We start from the raw sequence: 12794 nt of genomic DNA, 5'->3' as shown, positions 1-12794 counted from the left end.
GTATTTAAATTGTTTCTTTCTGGCTGCTTGCAGGATTTTTTCTTTTAGCTGATAGTTCTGGAATTTGGTCACAACATTCCTTGGTGTTTTCATTTTAGGATCTCTTTCAAGAGGGGATAGATGTATTCTTTCAATAAATATTTTACCTTCTGGCTCCATGATATCAGGGCAATTTTCCATCACTAAATCCTGTAATATTAAGACAAAGCTTTTTTTTCTTCAATGTTTTCAGGAAGATCTATAATTCTCAGGTTCTCCTGTATTGATCTGTTCTAAAGGTCAGTGCTTTTGCTGATGAGTTATTTTATATTTTCTTCTATTTTTTCAATCTTTTGGTTTTTTTAACATAATCATTTTGTCTCATGAAATCATTAGTTTCCACTGATTCCATTTCTTTTTTTAGAGATGAAGATTTTTCCTCATTTATCTTTTGCAACTTATTTTACAGTTGGTCAATTCTATTTTTGAAGGAGTTTTCCATTTGCCCAAGTGTAGTTTTGAGAGAATCATTCTTCCTTTTGCATTTGCCCAATTGAAGATCTGAGATTTTTTTCTTATTGTGAGATGTTAATTTTCTCTTGCAATGTGTTAGTTTTCTCTTGAGTTTCTTTTCCTATTTTTTCCAATTGATTTTTTAAATCCTTCTTGATTTCTTCAAGGAAGTCTTTCTATTGGAGACCAATTCATATTTTCCTCAGCAGTGCTAGATCTCTCTGGGATAGAATCTGTTTCTTCTAAATATTTCTCCATGGACCCCCATTTTTCTGGTCTTTCTTCATATTTCTAGGATCTTGTGTTGGGGGGGCTGGCTCTCAGAGGTTTGCTTTTGAAGATCCTAGAGGCTTTGTTCACTTGGCTTAGTAATTCCAAGGGCCAGCCAGTAGGGGGCACTGGTTGCTTTCTCTGGAGTGTTTGAAGTCCTCAGCAGCAGGGTCTGAGTTGACCTTGAACACTGGGCTGGAGGAGGGAGTTAATCTCTTTCCATTGAGTGAACTCTGCTGCCCTGAGGGGGTGGGGTGGGGGGTTGTTTATTGTTTGTTCTGGGCTAAGGTCTCTGCTGAAAGTGTGGAGCTCAGGGCCTTGGCCCAGATGGTAGTTCTCCAGGCATGCTCTGAGACTGTGCTGGAACTCACCCTCCTGTAGCTCCTCTCCGCTAGCCAAAGACTCCACAGCTAAAGTTGGATCTAGAACTTGCCACTCATCGAAGTTTCTGTGGCTGAAGCTGGCCCTCTGGCTTCCCCCAGCTGCTGTCCCAGCATTGATCCTCTGCTCTCATCTCCTGGTTCACCCATGGTCCCCTGAGACAGACCTTCTTGGTAGGTGTTCTTCTCCTAGCTTCACTTTCTGGGTTTTGTTGATCAAATTTCTGTTAAGAGGCTTATCTCATGTTTTTGAGAGGAAAGAGGAGCACTTAACACAGTGCCTGTCTTCTCTCCTCCATCTTGGCCAGCTCTTCTCCATAATATTTCTTTCAGCACAATAATATTCCATTATATTCATGACCCATAATGTGATTTAGTCCCTAACCAATTGATTCAGGACATTTATCTTGCTTAAAATTTTTTACTACCACAAAAATAAAACAGTGCTGCTAGAAATATTGTAGTATATATCAAAGTTTTCTTCATATCAATGACCTACAAGGGTTATGCCAGGATTGAAAAAGGTAAACTGAGGCAGCAGAATGATCCATTCATTAACTAGGCTAGCAGTAGACAATAAATGGGGTCTATACCTTTTCTGTAGTCAAAGACCTCTAGTTAGGAATGATAGGATCTTGTATAATGATTAAGAAAACGACATAGAAAAATTTTGTGCAACACATGTATATGTTCTGATTGACTAGATGATTTATTGAAGAGGTAGCACAGTACCATCTCAACTTCACTGGAAAATGAAGTCAGTTTTAAAGTAATGGGAGTAGTGCTCAAGTAATGGGATCAGTGTTCAGGCATGGGAGTTATTATCCAGTTTTAAATTGATGAGATTTAGGCTAATCAAGTCTAATCTGAAAATTCAAGTGATTAATATGGATATATGTTTAACATAGTTATAAATATATAACCCTATCTTAGATTGCTTTCTATCAGAGGGAGGGGTGAGTCAGGGAGAGAGAGAAAAAATGTGAAACTCAAAACCTTCCAAAATATGACAAAACTATCTTTGCATGTAATTGGAGAAATAAATAAAGAAAATATTAAAAATAAAATAGGTATTGAGTGAAACTATAAGGGTCAAGGTGTGAATCACAATGTAAGAGCAGAGTCACAAATTATACAAAAGTAGAATTGTGAGTAGAGTAGAATCCACAAGAATAGAATTGTGTTCCCAATGACATCAGGTTACCTGAATGAATTTGCTAGAACAAAGAATTTAGACACATACAGTAAAAAAATACTAAATCTAAGCTTTTTTAACTAAGTCATATCATAATAAAATTAAAATAAGTATTCTACCTCTAATGGTGAAATTGCTGGATCAAGGGATAAAGCTATTTTGGACACTTAATTTGAAAATTTTGCTTTCCAAAATGGTTGTCCTGATTCACAGTTTCATCAAAAATACAATCATGTGTCCACCTTCCTACAACCCCTTCAACCATAACTATTACAGTATTTTATCACCCTTGCCAATTTGCAGGTTATGATGTAAAACTTTATAATTGCTTTGATTTGCATTTCTTTTATTTGGAGTCTTTATACTGTTAATTATGTGCAATTCTTTTTTTGAGAACTATTTATTCATCATCACCTTTGACTATTATTTTTTGGAATTTTATTACTTATTTTAAACTTAATATAAAATGAGAAAAGAAAAAAATTATCATGTACCCAAAAGAATGTGAGAGGATTCCTATATAAATTAATAACAATTCAATAAAACCTATATAATAAATATTACAGTTGTTTTTCAAAGTTGTTTAGCTTTGCTTCAGGCTTTTCCCAATTTTCTGCTTCCCTCCTATTATTGGTTGCATAGGTTTCAGTTATACAAGAAAATTTTAATTTAAAATAATTGAAATTATCCATAACATAGTTTAAGATCTGTTACTGATGAATCTGCTTTCTTTGCATCTTTTTCCCCCTGGTTTCTTTGAAGTCCTTGACCTTCTGTTCTTCCAAATGCACTTTGCTATTATTTTTTTTAACTCAGTGAGATAATTTCAGTAATTTAATTGAGATGGCATTGAATAAATAGAATTGTCTTCTAACCAATATTGAGAAACAATTTTTGGCTTTTTGTATATATATATATATATATATATATATATATATATATATATATATATATATATATATAATATGCATATATATATCCACACACACATATATGTAATATAAAGATTATTTTCCCTATATAATCACTTTGTTTCTTATGCTAGATGCATTAATATTTCATAATTTAATTCATAATAAAAATGTATTTTTCTAAGAAAAATTGACCAAGCCCTGCTGAACTTTTAGCTGAGATACTAAACAAAATCTCTCAGCACCTTTTAGGGCAATTTTTTGGTTTGCTTATTCCTGAAATGGGGGGAAAAATTCCCAAAATCTTACCCTGAGTTGTGAATGCAATAAAGGAGCAGAGTGTCAGGGAAATCATGCAGGTCTCTTTGGGTCTTTGCCACATGTTGAACGTAGGAATCTGAACTGTATTTAACTGTGTTGCACAAGTGTAGACTGATTGAGTGACTGACTCTTCCTTAACCTGAAACAGAAAAAAAACAAGTCAAGCAAAGCAAAAGAATTGATACTCCTCCCACAAATAACCTTTTTTTGCTTTGCAGAACTCTAATAATTAAATAATTTATTACAAAACATTGCTCATATCGCAAACAAGGCTAAGGTTATTAAAGGTGCACTTTGCACTTTCACCCTGAAAGTGGCTATATTTCCCCCTTTCTCTAGGTAGAGTGCATTTGCATGACTTGGGTTAGCACCTAATTTTCAGGCTGCGCTGCCAGGCAGAGCTGACTGGGTTTAATGGGCTGGGCGGGAGAGAGGAGGAACTGGGGAGGCGGGGATTGATAGGCCCGCGGAGAGGGGCAGGGTTTGAGAACTGGGGTAAAACTAGAGGTGGGGGGCAGGGGTTAGCCGGAGCCCTGGGTGGGTCTCGAGCCACGGGGAGTGACTCTGCCGCCCACCTTGGGCACTGCGGGCCCGGGTGCCAACCTACGATCTCAACCTCAGAGTCTGAGTGGCAAATACGCAAAGTTGAACCTGGGAGGGAGCATCAGTGCACTTCTCTATACTGCAGACCCTGACCAAGCAGGACCCCCAAGCTCAGAGACCGAGTGGAGGTTGGGTACTGATGGACAGGAATGGGCTTCATTGTGGGACAATTCTGAACTACCTTCGGGCTGGGTCAGTGTCTCTTCTAGAGGCCTCTCGGGGTGCTGGGGCAGCTGCCGGGTGAAGTACAATGCTACTTGGTACAGGCGCTAGCTAGCTAACGATTGCCAGTTGGCTTGACATCAAAAGAGCAAAAGCCTTTCCCCACTCTGCGGCGACATCTCCTCTAGAGGAGCGGCATCTTGTGGCTAGCACCTTTAAGCCATTGGTGTAGCTGCTGCACAGGCGAGGTAACAATAGATATTCCTACACCAGCTCAAGGAAAGACAACCTGCTAAATTACGTGGAATTTTTCAAGAAGCCGACCACTACGCTTCCAAAGAGCGGGGCTCTTTTCTCAAAGATGAGGAGATCTGCTGCTAGCTTTTATGGTCACGGTCGAAAGATTGTCTATGCCAGCAGGAAGGAGCAAACCTCTCAAACCCTGCCCCTCTCCGGGAGCCTATCAATCCCCGCCTCCTAGTCTCCTCCTCCTCTCTCCCCCGACTCGGTTATCCTCCAGTCCCTGGAGGAACAAGGGCTGAGTGAGGAAAAGATGAAGATGAACAAAAGCATCGAGTCCAGAAGGATCCACTTCAGAGGACACCACATCATTCATGATGAATGACCCCATGGCAAGCAGACTGTTTTTAAAGATTGAACTTTTACCCATCCTGCCCTTGAACTTGTTCTCCCCTCTTGATGTTTGTCCTTCATTCTCAAAAAAGACCATGACATCAGGGAGGTGATGCCAAGACAAGCACATGAATTGGATTTGAGCAATGGGGTGCTGGGTTAAGTCACCAGCATCAATTTCTTCTTTGGAGCCAGCGGGATCCAGTGACCAGATTTGAATCAGGACAACTGGAGATGTCCCTGGATTGGAGGCAATCAGAGTTACATGACTTGCTGCAGATCATACAGCTATTAAATGTTAAGTGTCTGAGGGAAGATTTGAACTCAGATTCTCCTTACTACAGGACTGGTGCTCTATCCATTGTACCATCTAACTGTTCTTGTTAGATTCACCTCCCCCGCCACCCCCACAACTGCTTGGAAAGGATGTTCTCTCATTCTACCTTCTCCCTACCTTCAGTTCTTACATCCCTTATCTTTGCATTCAAAGGTGCTTGTGTGAGATTGTTGCTTCTGCCAATGTTTTCACTTCCTCTTAGTATGAATTATGTACCAAATACAATTTTTTTCTCATAGCCTTAACCATCTGCTAAATTTCAAGTCTACTACTTTGCCCCTAGATATTTTACAGCTCTTGTCCCTTCTTAAACTGGTACTGAAGTATCCTCTGGCTTTCCCATTCTGGCCTCTCCACCTACTTGTTTCTTATTATTTTTAAATTTTCTATTAATTTATTGAAATAAAGCTTGACTGAAAGGATTAATAAAAAACTTCCAGGTTAACTCCAAAGTTAATCATATAATATGGTGTAATAAGAATCATTGGTGTCTGGTAGGCAACTTATGGCCTTCTAAGTTGACTGACACTCTCATCCATTATCTTACTGGTTATCCTGAAGAACTTCCCCAATTTCTTGTTACATCTATTTTCTACCAGTGCAATTATTTCTTTAGAGAAATAGTTTCTAATTTTTCAAGGAGCACCAAGTGTCTATTGGAGACTGAATATATATAACACAGGAAATGAGAAGGAAAGGGAAGAGGATGTACCTAAATTAAAGGCAGCTAAAGTTTACTGTTAAAAGACAGACTCACTTTGGGAAACAAATAAAAATAATGACAGCATAATAGATATAATAATTTATATTTCTCTAACACTGCAGTTTCCAAACACTTTCCATACAATCCTAGGAGGGAAGATAACACTTGTATAAAGAGATGCATAAAAAGATAAAAGAAAATGGGGAAAGATCAAAGCAAAACAAATATTAGTCAAGAGCATTAAATTGCATGCAACCCTACAAGGGAGGGTAACACTTGTACCTCTTGAGAATTGTATTTCTCTTATGATAGTTAAAGGGTTGAATATTATTGAAGAGATTCAACCTAAAGGACATGGATATGGTTGGATTTTGTCCTATTGAAGAAGAAAAGATGACAACACTTTGAGACAAATTACAGGTTATCTGACTGGTTGATCAGACCAATACAAGCTCAGAATTCTCTACCACAGATCATGCACAAATAGCCCAAATGAAAACCTGGAGTGTTTACAAAAGACCTATGTGTCTCATGTTTCCTCTGACCTGCTTTAATTCTATCTTGTTTAAAGAGCTCAGCACTTTCTCTGATGAGGGTATCCTATGCTGGGCGATCCTATACCAGTGTCTCCCTTACCTCACAATCAATTGAAAAGCTCTTAAGAGAGACCTTCAGAATACTAAGGCTTTATATTTAATTATATTTAATTATATTTAATTAAATCAAGTGATTTTACTTCACTATATTCTTAGAGATTGTAGTAACATAGGGGCAGAGATTGGGAACCTACTTAGCAGGGTTAGACATAAAGAGATCAGGAAGTGATTTTACCTTAATCCATACTTTAATTAACTAGGATTTAAGTGCTATGGTTGGGGAATCAAAGAATAGGGAATGTGGGAGAGATACAAATGGTTCATGAAATGATTTTACTTTGTTTGATGCTTTGGATTATGAGGATTGTATGTGGGGGGTACTTGAAAAGGGGTAAGGTATAAAGTGATTATAATTTAATGTGATACATCACTCTTGTGAAGTATATTTTTTAATGAGAGAAGGGGGGGCTAGTCAGTGACTATGAGGCAATGATGTTTTCAATCAATCAAATAATCACTCAATTTGTCTTTGATTATACTTTGATTGACAGTACTTTGATCATTAAAAGAAGACAGCTAGGCATTAGTTGATAAAAACACCAGGTGAAGAGGCACAAAGACTATTATAGTAGAGGGAAAGAAGAGAGGCTGTGAACACTGAGTAAATTCTATTCAATAAATTTGGCAGGGGGTAAGATACATTGCCAATTGGGTTTAATTGATGTTTTATTTTTCCAAATAAATGTTATGAAAGTTTTTCAATATTCATCTACATGGATATGTATATTTTTAAGCTACAAAATCTCCTTCCTCCCCCCCCCCCACTCCCCTCCCCTCAGCAGTGAACAGTCAGGTTAATATTATACATACACATTTGTGTTAAACATATTTACAGATAAGTCATTTTCAATATGAGGAATTAGGGTTAAGGGAAAGAAGTGCATAAGAGAAATCAAATGTAGTGATGTCATTTTGGTTGTCTTTGACAACAAAAGAACTAATCCAACCAAATAGTAGCTATCTAAAACATCAACAAATATATGTAATGAGGATAAATTGTAAGCATTTTCATAAGAGAAAATAAATGTAGTGTTCATTAGATTGTGAAGGGATTTTTTTGTTTTGTTTTGTTTTGATTTTCTTTCCCTAGATGGGGGAAAGCATTGTCCATAACCTATGTAATAGGGTTGTCCTGGCTATCTGAACTGCTGAGAGGAGCTGCATCTATCAAGGTTGATCAACTATGTGTACAATGATCTATTGGTTCTACTCCCTTCTCTCAGCATAAGATCCTATAATTCATTTCATGCTTCTCTAGAGTATGACTATTTAGGTTTCTTATGGAACAATAGTATTTCATAATATTCATATTCCATAACTTGTTCAACCATTCCCCAATTGATAAAATTCCCTCAATTTCCAATTCTTACCCTCTACAAAAAAGAGATGCTATCTAATAAATAAAACTGAGAGTTAATTTTATGAAAAAGCCAATAAAATACATTTTGGTTATCTGATTAAAAAAAGAAGATAACCAAATTACAACATGAAAAATGAAAAGGGTGAACTAACCCCAATGAAGAGGAAGTTAAAGAGATAATAAATAAAGATAATAAATAAACTAGAAATAACCAAAACAGACAAAGAAAATTATAGACCAATCTCTGTAGTAAACATTGATGTGAAAATCCTAAATAAAATTTTAGCAAAAGAGATTACAGCAAGCTATTACTAGGATATCACATCATGATCAAGAAGGCAGGGATGGTTCAATATTAGGAAAACACTCAACATAATTGAACATATCAATAGCAAAACCAACAGAAATCATATGATTATCTTAATAGATGCTAAAAAAGCTTTTGACAGAATACAACCTCCATTCCTATTAAAGACACAGAGAGTATAGGAATAAATGGAGTTTTCCTTAAAGTAATAAGTAGTATCCACACACTGTAATTTATCTCAAATGTAGTGATGTCATTTTGGTCTTCTTTGATAACAAAAGAAAAGAATTAATCCAACCAAGTAGTATCTACCTAAAACATCAACAAATATATGTAATGGGGATAAACTGTGAGTATTCCCATTAACATCAGGGGTGAAGCAAGAATGCCCATTATCATCATTATTATTCAATATATTATTAGAAATGCTAACTTTAACAGTAAGTGAAGGAAAAAAATTGATGGGATCAGAATTGACAATGAAGAAGCAAAGCTTTAACTCTTTGCAGATGATATGATGGTATACTTAATGCACCCAATTGGTTGAAAAACATTTATCCCTCTCCACTGGGAAATAGTTGGAGGAGAAAGGGTAAGAAAAGGGAAGAAGGGACTTATAAAAGGGAGGGTGAAGATAAAGTGAAAGTAAACTTAAAGTTAAAATTTAAAGGAAAGGTTAGAGGGTAAAGAGATCAAAACATTGATGAGGAGGAATAAGAGTAAAGAGAAAAGTAGTAATGGGTAAAGATAACATGGAGGGCAATAAAAAATTAGTGATCTTAACTGTAAATGTGAATGGGATGAACTCTTCCATAAAATGGAAGAGAATAGCAAAATGGATTCAAAACCATGATCTACAATATGTTGTTTACAAGAAACATCTGAAGCAGAGAGATACACACAAGGTAAAAGTAAAAGGCTGGAACAAACTATATAATGTTTCAGCTGAAGTAAGAATATCAGAGGTAATGATCCTGATCTCAGACAAAGAAAAGCAAAAATAGATCTCATTAAAAGGGATAAGGAGTGAAACTACATCTTCAAAAGGAATCATAGGTTATGAAGTTATATCATTATTAAACATGTATACACTTACCAAATTCTTAGAGGAGAAGCAAAATGAATTACAAGGAGACATAGAGAGCAAAAATATAATGATGGGGGACCTCAACCTCCCCTCTTTCAGAACTAAATAAATCTAAACACAAAATAAACCAGAAGGAAGTTAAGAAGGTGAACAAAATCTTAGAAAAATTAGATATGAAAGTATTATGGAGAAAACTGAATAGGTTTAGAAAAGAATATACCCTTTTCTCTGCAGTACATGGTGCCTATACCAAAACTGACTATGTACTATGGCATAAAATTCTTACAATCAGATGCAGAAAGGCAGAAATAATAAAGACATACTTTTCAGATCATTATGCAATAAAAATTACATGTAATAAAGGACCATGGAAAGATAGAATGGAAAGATAAACCAAAAATTAATTGATAACTAAATGGCTTAATTTTAAATGATGAATGGATTAAACAACAAATCATTGAAATAATCAATTATTTCATCCAAGAAAGTGATAACAATGAGGCATCATACCAAAATTTAGGGAATATAGCTAAAGAAGTTTTTAGGGAAAATTTTATATCTCTAAATGCTTATAAGAATAAAATATAGAAAGAAGAGATCAGTGAATTGGGTTTGCAACTAAAAAACTAGAAAAGAATAAATTAAAGATCCTTAATTAAATACCAAATTAGAAATTCTGAAAATCAGGGAAGAAATTAACAAAATTGAAACCATTGACCTAATAAATAAAACTTAGAGTTGGTTTTATGGGAAAAAATAATATAAATAAACCATTGGCAATCTGTTTTTAAAATAAGAAAGAAGAAAATCAAATTAATTTCATCAAAAATGAAAACGATGAACTCACTACTAATAATGAGAAAATTTAAGAGATAATTTGAGACTATTTTGCCAAACTATATGCAAATAAATTTGATAACTGAAAGAAATGGATGAATATTTAGAAAAATTAAAATGCCCAGATGAACAGAAGAGGAAATAAAATGCTTAAATAATCCCTTTACAGAAAAAGAAATTGAAGAAACCATCAGTAAATTCCCTAAGAAAAATTCTCCAGATCCAGAAGGATTTACAAGTGATTTCTACTAAACATTTAAGGAACAACTAACTTCAATTCCTCATAAACTATTTAAAAAACAGAAGATGAAGATCTGCCAAATTCCTTTTTATGACACCAATATGGAGTTAATCTCTAAAACAGGAAAAACCAAAACAGATAAAGAAAATTACAGACCAATCTCTATAATGAACATTGATGCAAAAACCTCAAATAAAATTTTATCTAGAAAAAACAGAAACAAAATTCATCTGGAATAACAAAAGGGCAAGAATAGCAAGGGAACTGATGAAAAAAAAATGAAAAGGAAGGAGGCCTAGTTCTACCAGATCTAAACCTACACTATGAAGCAGCAGTCATCAAAACTGCCTAGTACTGGTCAAAAGATAGAGTAATGGATTAGTGGATAAGGATAGGTTCTAAAGAAGATGCAGTAAATGACTACAACAATCTACTATTTGAAAAATCCAAAGACATCAGCTTCTGGAATAAGAACTCACTATTTGACAAAAATTGTTAGGAATATTGGAAAATAGTATGGCAAAAAACTAGGCATTGATTCACATCTCATAACCTATATCAAAATAAGGTCAAAATTGTGTACAGGATTTAGACATAAGGAGTGATACCATAGATAAATTAATAACCCAAAAATTATCTATCAGATCTATGGAAAGAGGATAAATTTATGACTAAACAAGAATTAGAACATATTATAAACTACAAAATGACTGATTTTGACTATATTAAGTTAAAAAATTTGCATTAATGAAATCAAGACTGCTAAAAGTATAAGAAAAGCAGAAAGCTGGGAAACAATCTTCACAATTAGGAGTTCTGAGAAAGGTCTCATTTTTTAAATATATAGAGAACTGTATCAAATTTATAAGGTCACAAGTCATTCCCCAATTCGTAAATGACCAAAGGATATAAACAGACAGTTTTCAAATGAAGAAATTAAAGTTATATATCATTATATGAAAAAATGCTCCAACTTATTATTGATTAGAGAAATGCAAATTAAAACAACAATGAAGTATCACCTCACAACTATCAGATTGATAAAGATGAGAAAAAAGAGAAAATGATCAATGTTGGGGAAGTTGTGGGAGGATTGGGATATTGATGCATTGCTGGTAGAGTTGTGAATGGATACAACCTTTCTGGAGACCAGTAAAGAACTATGCCCAAAAAGCAATAAAACTGTTCATACACTTTGGCACAGCAATTCCAATTCTAGCTTTATATCCATAAGAAATTATAGAAAAAAGGAAAAGCCCTGCATATTCCAAAATATTCACAGCAGCTATTTTTATAGCAGGAAAGAATTGGAAATTGAGGGGATTCCCATCAATTAGGGAATGATTAAACAAGTTGTGGTACATGAATACTATGGAGCACTATGGTTCCTTAAGAAATCATAAAGGGTCAGACTCTAGAGAAGCATGGAATGAATGACAGGATCTGATGCTGGAAAAAGGGAGTAGAACCAAGAGAACAATGCATATATCAACAGCAACAGTGTGAGATGAACAACCTTGATGAAAGCAGCTCCTCTCAACAGTTAAGAGAGCTAGGTCAAGTGTATTAGATTGACTATGGATTATATTATCCCCATCCAGAGGAAGAACAAAACAAACAAAGCAAAACACACACACACACACACAAAACCCTTCAGAATCTGATGAACACTTCATAAAAATTACCTTTTATGTATCACTTTCCCTTAATCCTAATTCCTCATATTGAAAATTTTTAATCTGTAAACTTGTTTACCAAAATATGTATGTACAATGCTAACCTGACTGTGCACCACTGAGGGGTGGGTGTGGGAAAGGAGAGTCGGAGGAAATTTTGTAACTTAAAAATATACATGTGTATGTGCATATATATATATATATATATATATATGGATGAAAATAAATAATTTTAATGTGATAGAATAGGGATATGGAACACTATATTACAAGACTTTATTGATGTGAAAAAATAAAATAAAATAAAATTTTATCAAAGAGATTACTGCAAGTTAGTATTAGGATAATATACTATGATCAGGTAGGATTCATAGCAGGTAGACAGGAATGGTTCTATATTAGGAAAACACTCAGGATAATTGAAAACATCAATTAACAAACCCAAAGAAATCATTTAGTTATCTCAATAGATGCTGAAAAAGCCTTTGACAAAATATAACCCCCATTCCTATTTAAAAAACACTAGAGAGTATAGGAATAAATGAAGTTTTCCTTAAAATAATAAGCAGTATCTGTCTAAAACACCAACAAATATTATATGTAATGGTAATAAACTGGGAGCA

At 34.8% G+C, this 12794-nt stretch overlaps 1 long non-coding RNA gene across 1 annotated transcript in view; it reads left to right on the top strand.

Moving 5' to 3' along the window:
* Nucleotides 1-1071: 1071 nt before the first annotated feature.
* The window catches only part of LOC141505450 (uncharacterized), a 74842-nt gene continuing 63119 nt past the window's right edge, over nucleotides 1072-12794 (top strand). Inside the window, exon 1 of the long non-coding RNA XR_012473608.1 lies at nucleotides 1072-1316. This is a non-coding gene — a long non-coding RNA (uncharacterized LOC141505450). The remainder of the gene's footprint in view (nucleotides 1317-12794) is intronic.

This window comes from Macrotis lagotis, chromosome 1, assembly GCF_037893015.1.
Source record: "Macrotis lagotis isolate mMagLag1 chromosome 1, bilby.v1.9.chrom.fasta, whole genome shotgun sequence".
Taxonomy (NCBI): Eukaryota; Metazoa; Chordata; class Mammalia; order Peramelemorphia; family Peramelidae; genus Macrotis; species Macrotis lagotis.
The sequence above is the reverse complement of the archived record's forward strand: the minus strand, read 5'-3'. Positions and strand labels throughout refer to the sequence as shown.